The sequence below is a fragment of the Sinocyclocheilus anshuiensis genome, unplaced genomic scaffold (genome assembly GCF_001515605.1).
Source record: "Sinocyclocheilus anshuiensis isolate Anshui unplaced genomic scaffold, SAMN03320099.WGS_v1.1 scaffold628, whole genome shotgun sequence".
In the NCBI taxonomy this organism is placed as follows: domain Eukaryota; kingdom Metazoa; phylum Chordata; class Actinopteri; order Cypriniformes; family Cyprinidae; genus Sinocyclocheilus; species Sinocyclocheilus anshuiensis.
Genome location: NW_015555750.1, coordinates 696,275 through 706,071, shown reverse-complemented (window position 1 = coordinate 706,071; position 9,797 = coordinate 696,275). Strand labels below are relative to the sequence as shown.

The following is a 9,797-nucleotide window of genomic DNA, read 5'->3' as shown; positions in this document are numbered from 1 at the left end:
GCATTCCTGGCCAGATGATGGGATGGAAAACAGCCTGCATGGTAGGCTCATGGTGATGAGAGCTATTAGCGTACCAGCGCCTGCCGAAAGCCTTTGTGAAGCTTTAGTGAAAAGCTCTGCGAGGATTTAACATTGAGTGACCTTTCAGTTAACAGCTAAATGAGTCAACAATTGGCATGAAAATTACAGCCTTAGATACAGTAATAAAATAGAACAAAAGTCACTTTTATTGAATATGATTTTACAGCTTTATTTAAGCATAAAGTAGAAGTGTTCAAAAGGATGGTTTTAGCTTGTAAACAATTAAATTGCTTACAACAATTTAATGCTATATTATCCGAACTAAATGAAACAGTTGTGGTATATAAACATGTTTATTTTTTTTTATTTTTTTTGTAAAAATGCAAGGCAAATTTAATAAAACATCAGTTGATAACTCTTAAAAACTAATCTTTAAAAATTGCAATAATAATTATTATTTACACTTATTTCATAAAAGTTACTGAATAGCAGGTTAGGTTAACCTTCTGGCTGTCTAAAGTGGACAGGAACAGATGAACGGTTTGGGTCTTGTGCATGGTGCATCATTGAATGCCAGATTATCTGAAAATAGACAAAGCTTTGTTAAACTGGTAAAGACAGATCAGGAAAAAGAGGAAAGCGTTGAAAGAGTTAAAGGATTATATATTATTCCTTAAAATTATCTGTGATGAATGCAACTATTCAGTAGCAACACTTACACCACGTCTCTACACAGTTCTCCTGCCCAGCAGCATTATTGGGTTCTCCAACAGCCCAGCCATTATAGCTCCACGGCGTTCCATACAACCATATGAAATACGTGTCTGTCAAAACAGTAAAGTGACTTACTAGAGGGACAGATATGGTGGTGAAATTAATAAACCATGCAAAAAAGTGAAACACTGCAAAACAAATGAACATACTAAAGATTCTCCATCCTCCAAGCCATGCGCGAGTGCGGCCGCCGCAAGCACGTCACACCTGCTTGATAAAGGCAACTGTTCACAATGACCCTAAACACTGCAATATTTAGTGCTTTTGGCCAAGTATGCTAGTATAAGACCTGTTTGCTATTTGTACACAGTGGCAAAACTAATATCATCTGAGGTGGTTTACCAATACGTGTCCTTCGACTTTCCCTCCCAGGTTCCATTTGTATTTTTGGATCTTCAGCCGTTATATAGTCAGCCTCAAGTGTAGGCTCCTCCTTTACTACATTTTCTTCTTTTTCATCTTCCACTTCTGTATTAGTTTCTGACTCTAACTCTGCTACAGCTTTCTCCACAGGTACGATGTTTCTGTCCGTCTGAATGGCGGTTATTTCCGGCTCAGGCTCTAGTTCTGTCTCTGGCGTCTCTTTAGTCAGGTAATCTGCCTCTAGCACAGGTTTCTCCAACATCACTTGTGTCTCTTCTGGTACTCTTTGTTCCTCTGTTGTTTCTGGCTCCAGCAGCACTGAATCAGGCTCCACCAGACGTGAATCTGCAACAGCTTCACCCTGCACCAGAGGACCTGCTTCTGCTTCTGTGCGCTCTACTGTCGGTTCTTTTTCAACCACTGGCACCTTCACCACCGGATCAGGAAGCTTCTCATCCTGAACTGGTGGACTGGCAAAAGCTACAGAAGCTAATGATCAGAAAGTAATAACTTTACTCAATATAGAGATTAAATGTAATTATTTACCACTTTTAAGATTTTATTTAACATTTAGCTTGTTAGATAATCTAAGATTACACCAATAATGATTACTTCAATAAAGTAGAAGCTATTTTGTTAAAGATGCATGATTAAAAATATGTAGTTCAAAGTATACCCTCCCAAGTTTAAAAAAAATAAGGTTGCACTTTTGTACTATTCCACTCTTAACAGACCGGAATTTTACATAAATAAGCAAGTAAAAAATAAAAACACTTATAACAGTGTTTGCAGAAAGCTGCATTAAATGCACGAACAAATATAGAAAATAGGACACAATGTTAAATATTAAACTAACACAATTAATATTAACTGTATGTTTAAACGATATATAACTAGAGCACAGATCATACCTGTTATGGTGAGAAACAGCAAGAGCAATTTTCTCATCTTGTCAAAAATCTCCAAAGAATTACTTTCTGCAAGGAGATGATTTGATAATAAAATCAACATCAATCAATTATGTAAATTTTCACTTAATGAAGTTTTTATTGACTGAGATTCATAAAAGCCCTCTTCATTTAAGAGGGAACGTTCTCCAACAGCCCAGCCATTATAGCTCCACGGCGTTCCATACAACCATATGAAATACGTGTCTGTCAAAACAGTAAAGTGACTTACTAGAGGGACAGATATGGTGGTGAAATTAATAAACCATGCAAAAAAGTGAAACACTGCAAAACAAATGAACATACTAAAGATTCTCCATCCTCCAAGCCATGCGCGAGTGCGGCCGCCGCAAGCACGTCACACCTGCTTGATAAAGGCAACTGTTCACAATGACCCTAAACACTGCAATATTTAGTGCTTTTGGCCAAGTATGCTAGTATAAGACCTGTTTGCTATTTGTACAGAGTGGCAAAACTAATATCATCTGAGGTGGTTTACCAATACGTGTCCTTCGACTTTCCCTCCCAGGTTCCATTTGTATTTTTGGATCTTCAGCCGTTATATAGTCAGCCTCAAGTGTAGGCTCCTCCTTTACTACATTTTCTTCTTTTTCATCTTCCACTTCTGTATTAGTTTCTGACTCTAACTCTGCTACAGCTTTCTCCACAGGTACGATGTTTCTGTCCGTCTGAATGGCGGTTATTTCCGGCTCAGGCTCTAGTTCTGTCTCTGGCGTCTCTTTAGTCAGGTAATCTGCCTCTAGCACAGGTTTCTCCAACATCACTTGTGTCTCTTCTGGTACTCTTTGTTCCTCTGTTGTTTCTGGCTCCAGCAGCACTGAATCAGGCTCCACCAGACGTGAATCTGCAACAGCTTCACCCTGCACCAGAGGACCTGCTTCTGCTTCTGTGCGCTCTACTGTCGGTTCTTTTTCAACCACTGGCACCTTCACCACCGGATCAGGAAGCTTCTCATCCTGAACTGGTGGACTGGCAAAAGCTACAGAAGCTAATGATCAGAAAGTAATAACTTTACTCAATATAGAGATTAAATGTAATTATTTACCACTTTTAAGATTTTATTTAACATTTAGCTTGTTAGATAATCTAAGATTACACCAATAATGATTACTTCAATAAAGTAGAAGCTATTTTGTTAAAGATGCATGATTAAAAATATGTAGTTCAAAGTATACCCTCCCAAGTTTAAAAAAAATAAGGTTGCACTTTTGTACTATTCCACTCTTAACAGACCGGAATTTTACATAAATAAGCAAGTAAAAAATAAAAACACTTATAACAGTGTTTGCAGAAAGCTGCATTAAATGCACGAACAAATATAGAAAATAGGACACAATGTTAAATATTAAACTAACACAATTAATATTAACTGTATGTTTAAACGATATATAACTAGAGCACAGATCATACCTGTTATGGTGAGAAACAGCAAGAGCAATTTTCTCATCTTGTCAAAAATCTCCAAAGAATTACTTTCTGCAAGGAGATGATTTGATAATAAAATCAACATCAATCAATTATGTAAATTTTCACTTAATGAAGTTTTTATTGACTGTGATTCATAAAAGCCCTCTTCATTTAAGAGGGAACTGGACTACTCTGAAAGAAAATGTTATTTATATTTACTTAAAGTTAGTTAAGTTAAAAATATTATTTAACATCACTGAATCAAGCAAAATACATTAGGTTACACCAACTGCATTTAAGGGTTGAACTGCAGATTATCACCCTTTATTTTAAAGCATCTAACAAAATTGCAGCTAGTGTAAGAAATAAAGATAGAAAGACAAAAGGAATGTTAGAAATATGTAGAAATATGAACAGTAGAGGTTATTCTCACCAGTGTTGATCTTGTTGGTATTGACTCTTCACCTGCATTTCTCTCAGTGCTGTGAGATCCAATCAGTGCTTCTTATAAAAGACAGTTTTATGGCCATTGTCTTGTCATGTTTCTGAGAGCACATACTTCACACTTTAAGACCTCATAATATTTTATTATTTTTTGCTTCTCTTGTAAACATATGCTTTTAAGTTCAGAGTACCAAATCACTTCAGTCTGAGATATACAAAAGTTTGGGAGTTTGGATGTATTTTTTTTTTCTACATTTTATTTGTAAGGTTGCTTTGTATTTATTAGTTCTATAGTTTGAGAAACAATCTTTGGATTGGATTGACATTCTAAGACAAGAAAGATACACTTTTCACATACTGCCTTTGACCTGATGTTACATTTAGCCTATATTATGTATTGTGCTAGGGTGACCATACGTCCTCTTTTTCCTGGACGGGATTCCTACATTGCCTAAAATGTCAGGTGTGCAATTATTTTCAGGGAAACGCATGGCAAAAGTAGTTACAGGCAGGTCTCGACCGCATTACATGTCCACATCACTTTGCCGAATTATTTAATTTATTCCAAGGTCCTTACAACAACAAAAGAACCAAAACCCACAACGACAGTGACCAAGCAAATAAATACAGTAAACAACAACATAAAAACGCCAAATTATGGGTGGGTGATGGGTGAAATGCAGAGCACAAATTCCGATATGGGACTTTCCTTTCCTTTTCTTTCCTTTCCTTTCCCAAATTACGTTTCATAGGGTAATAATGGCGCCGTTCTTGAAGCAGATGAACTTACAGTTTTGCTATTAGTAGAGACACTGCTGCTGAACACTGTTGAGAGACACACAGACTCACAGAGACAATTCTCTTGCTCTCTCTCTCTCTCTCTCTCTCTCTCTCTCTCTCTCTCTCAAAACTGCATGAATAACTGCATTAGAGCGTTTTAAGGCTGGAATACACTACACGGCTTTTAATATCTGAACAGATTTTTAAAACACCAGGCACCATTCACTTACCGACTTCGTAAATAGAAACAAAGGAAAACTGGCCATCATACACTAAACGACTGAGGAATACACACTACCAGGCTTTTAAGTTGTTCCGTTCACAACAAACTCAGGCAGAAATGTGCGCTTTGTTGCTAGGAGATGCATTAGAAAAATGGAAACTTTGGCCGCCTCTGATTTTACTTTGGTAAAATCAGAGGCCTTTGATTTTACTTTGGTCACTGTCGCTATGGTTACTCGTGACTCCCGTTGCACGTTCATACAGACAGTATTCGAGACGCTACTATAAGCTGCTGTGTGAACGAGACATTTCGAGACTTACACCTGTAAGTAAATGTGGTTGTCAATCCCAAAAACTAACAGTGTGAACGTAGCCTATTGCAACCCCTCCTTTAAACAACTCTTTCAACAGCTCTGCTCCATCGTTAGTTCTAACTGGTGATGTGGTGCGCAATGACAGTTGGGTGATTTTCCCTCCACTTCCTGTGAAGTGATGTATTGATGTTCCCTTACTCCCTATGCCGTTCGCAGTGCCCTTCAAACCGAACATGTTCGCTCCCTTCAGATTGGAATCTCACTTAAGATGGTGGCATACCCTGTGAAGTCCACTTCGCAGTCCACGGTCAAATGGAAGGCACCTTAAATCAGCGGAAAATCGGGAAAAACTCATGTAGTGTATTTCAGGCTTATAAGTGGAATAACTGACTCCGCGCCATTGAATTATTAGAAAATAATGCACACCATCATTGCCGCATCACCACTGTGCATTATTTTCTAATAATCCAATGGCCCATCGTTAATTATTCATTACTGAATCAACTTAACTATTGGGTTACAACAATTAAAGCAAACTCTAAGGGTCAAGATCAAGTTCTTAAGATGCAGGTAAACATTTTGACTTATTAAAACTAATGAAAAACATAGCTGCTACTGGCCCAAACAGGACTTATCTGCAGGGATGTGCACAGACATTTTGAGGGGCAGGGGCTCAAGTGGAAAAAAGGGCACTTCTCATATTTATTTAAAATTTTTTCTAAACAAAACATTAAATATATTATTATTATTGATGTTGTTGTTATAATTACACTTACTGTACCATGCACACACACAAACACGCACAAACTGATGGTGACAAGAACTTTGTTTCACATTTGAGGGAGGGCTGTTAAGATCTATCAGCATACAACATTACTAATATAATGGACAGTTATTAGATGAAGAGCCTGAGATCAAAATTATGAAGTTATTGTTTAAGGCAGGACACTTCATGTAGGCCAGTGGTTCTCAAACCTGTCCTGGAGTACCCCCTGCCCTGCACATTTTGTATGTCTCCCTCATCTATCACACCTGATTCAACTCATCAGCTCATTAGTGGAGACTGCAAGCCCTGAAGTGGGTGTGTCTGATATAGAGAGACACAAAATGTGCAGTGCCGGGGGTACTTCATGGAGAGGTTTGAGAACCACTGATGTAGGCTACTCTTCAATTTTGAGATTTTGGTCTATTTTGCTTCCATGTCTTCTTTTGCTTTAATAGAAAGGAAATTTCCAAAATACACATTAAGTTGTTTGTTTTAAGCCTACTACCCTCTTCTGTTTGCTTCTGTAGATTTCTTCTACATTAACCAAAACAAGCTATCTGCATATTTAAACATAACATTTCAAGAGGAAAGATTATTGTAAGTCATTAACTAATAATTGGGGAAGTTTTGTGGTGATATGCTTTATTTATTTTGTTTATCCTATTCAGGCACGTGCACACATAGACATCAAAGGGAGCTTGAGCACCTGCCCTTTTTCTTCCTCGAGAGAAAGTGCCCTTTTTTCTGGGGAGTTTTTTTTTAAACAAATGAATACATGTATATATGTGTGTGTGTGTGTGTTTCTGTTTGCGCACAGCTTTCCCTATCAAACAAATAAAAAAAATCAAAATATCAGGTCGGGTCGGGAAATGTTCCCGATGCCTTTCCCCCCTCCGCACGTGCACTGCCACTATACTTTTTTTTCCTTTTATTTTCAGTATACGGATTAAGTTTTTTTACAGTGTAGAGAGATCACACATGTTGGGTGACTATACACCCTCTTTTTCCTTGACATGTCCTAGCCTTGATTTCTAAATTGCCTAAAAATTCTGGGGTTTGGCTTTGCATAATATTTTATACTTGTCTGAAGATAATGACTGAAAAGTAGTTTGACCAATAGTGTGCAGGCTTCATACACAATCGACCAATGGTGTGCAAGAGGACAGGATCTACAGAGAATGATCAAAGCATGCAAATACACGCACATGAGGACTGTAGCAGGCAGTGTAGAAATCCCATCCAGAACATGTCCAGGAAAAGGAGGATGTACATGGTCACTCTAGCACAATATACATAGACTAAAAGTAACATCAGGTCGAAGGCAGTATGTGACCTAAAAGTCAATCTAATCAAAGATTAGTTCTTAAAAGGACGATTAAATATAAAGCAACCTAACAAATAAAAGCAGAAAAAAAATACGTCCAAACTCCCAAACTTTTGTAGCCTATATCTCAGACTGAAGTGATTTGGTGCTTCAAAATAAATATTTACAAGAAAAGCAAAAAATAATAAAATATTATGAGGTCTTAAAGTGTGAAGTATGTGCTCTCAGAAACATGACAAGACAATGGCCATAAAACTGTCTTTTATAAGAAGCACTGATTGGATCTCACAGCACTGAGAGAAATGCAGGTGAAGAGTCAATACCAACAAGATCAACACTGGTGAGAATAACCTCTACTGTTCATATTTCTACATATTTCTAACATTCCTTTTGTCTTTCTGTCTTTCTTTCTTACACTAGCTGTAATTTTGTTAGATGCTTTAAAATAAAGGGTGATAATCTGCAGTTCATAATGATTTAACCCTTAAATGCAGTTGGTGTAACCTAATGTATTTTGCTTGATTCAGTGATGTTAAATAATATTTTTAACTTAACTAACTTTAAGTAAATATAAATAACATTTTCTTTCAGAGTAGTCCAGTTCCCTCTTAAATGAAGAGGGCTTTTATGAATCTCAGTCAATAAAAACTTCATTAAGTGAAAATTTACATAATTGATTGATGTTGATTTTATTATCAAATCATCTCCTTGCAGAAAGTAATTCTTTGGAGATTTTTGACAAGATGAGAAAATTGCTCTTGCTGTTTCTCACCATAACAGGTATGAGCTGTGCTCTAGTTGTATATCGTTTAAACATACAGTTAATATTGTGTTAGTTCAAACATGTATTTACTATGTTATTTACTTAATGCCACTACTACTAATAATAAAAAATAAATATATTTACTATATTATTTGTATAATAATAATAATAATAACAACTGGTTAACTAAGACTTATTTACTTATTAATGACACTATATTTCTCTTTTCTTTTCATTTTATAACAACTATGGTTCTCCTTGGTTCCACTGTCAGTCCATTTGCTATAATGGCCACCTGGCCTCTGTGACAAGCAGCTACATTCTTGGCGAAATAGGGAAGCTAATGGATCGGAATGGCGGCCGCACTCGCGCATGACTTGGAGTACGGAGAATCCTTCGTGTATGTTCATTTGTTTTGCAGTGTTTCACTTTTTCACATGGTTTATTCATTCATTATCCACCATATCTGTCCCTCAAGTAAGTCACTTTCTTGTTTTGACAGACAAAAAAGTTCTGATGGTTGGATGGAACGCGGTGGAGCTATAATGGCAGGGCTAAAGGAGAGCCCAATAATCGTGGTGGGAAGGAGAACTGTGTAGAGACGTGGTGTAAGTGTTGCTACTGAACAACAATTAACAAAAATCTATCAATAAAACGTGGCATTCATCACAGAGATAATCTAAAGGAATAATATAATATAATCCTTCAACTCTTTCACCTCTGTTCTCCTTTTATAGAGATACTTTCCTCTTTTTCCTGATCTGTCTTTACCAGTTTAACAAAGCTTTGTCTATTTTCAGATAATCTGGCGTTCAAAGACGCACCATGCACAAGACCCAAACCGTTCATCTGTTCCTGTCCACTTTATTCAGTAACTTGTATGAAATAAGTGTAAATAATGATAAGATAAGTGTAAATAAAGATTAATTCATAAGGGTTATCAACCAGTGTTTTATTAAATTTGCCTTGCATTGTTTACAAAAAAATAAAAATAAACATGTTTTTATACACCACAACTGATTCATTTAGTTTTGTTAATATAGCATTAATTGGTTTTAAGCAATTTAATTGTTTACCAGCTAAAACATGCTTTTGAAAACGTTATGTGTAAATAAAGCTGACTTTTATTATCAAAAACATGCACTAAATATTGCAGTGTTTAGGGTCATTGTGAACAGTTGCCTTTATCAAGCAGGTGTGAGTTTAATGTAAGCTTAGATATGGAATGATGATTGTAGTGTGGTGATATGTCCACAGGGTGGTGGACTTGTGGAGGAGTTGTCCTACAGGGCAAATGTTTCCAGTTCTTCACAAGACACCTCAATGCCTATCAAGCTGAGGTATTAATGTCATTTATGATCATATATGCTTATTTGTTTATTTAGTGTAATATGGTTCTTGCAGCCAAATGAAATGTAAATCAAAGAGAACCATCATCAAGCAACATTTAAGTCTTGATTGATGTCCAGAAGATATTTTGTATAAAAAGGTATTTATAATAAAAATACACAATTCAGTAACAAAATTAATTTTGTTAACCTATAAACTTGTTTATATATATATATATATATATACACAGAGGGTACGGAAAGTATTCAGACCCCCTTAAATTTTTCACTCTTTGTTATATTGCAGCCATTTGCTAAAATCA

At 36.4% G+C, this 9,797-nt stretch overlaps 1 protein-coding gene and 1 long non-coding RNA gene across 2 annotated transcripts in view; one reads left to right on the top strand and one right to left on the bottom strand.

The window, feature by feature from the left end:
* The window catches only part of LOC107673722 (junctional adhesion molecule B-like), a 23,041-nt gene that overhangs the window by 6,177 nt on the left and 7,067 nt on the right, over positions 1–9,797 (top strand). The window lies entirely within an intron of this gene.
* LOC107673724 (uncharacterized) lies at positions 489–1,160 on the bottom strand. The gene is made up of 4 exons (XR_001632430.1): positions 1,085–1,160; positions 945–1,002; positions 741–845; positions 489–603 (listed from the first exon to the last, which is right to left on the bottom strand). It is a non-coding gene; the product is annotated as an uncharacterized LOC107673724 (long non-coding RNA).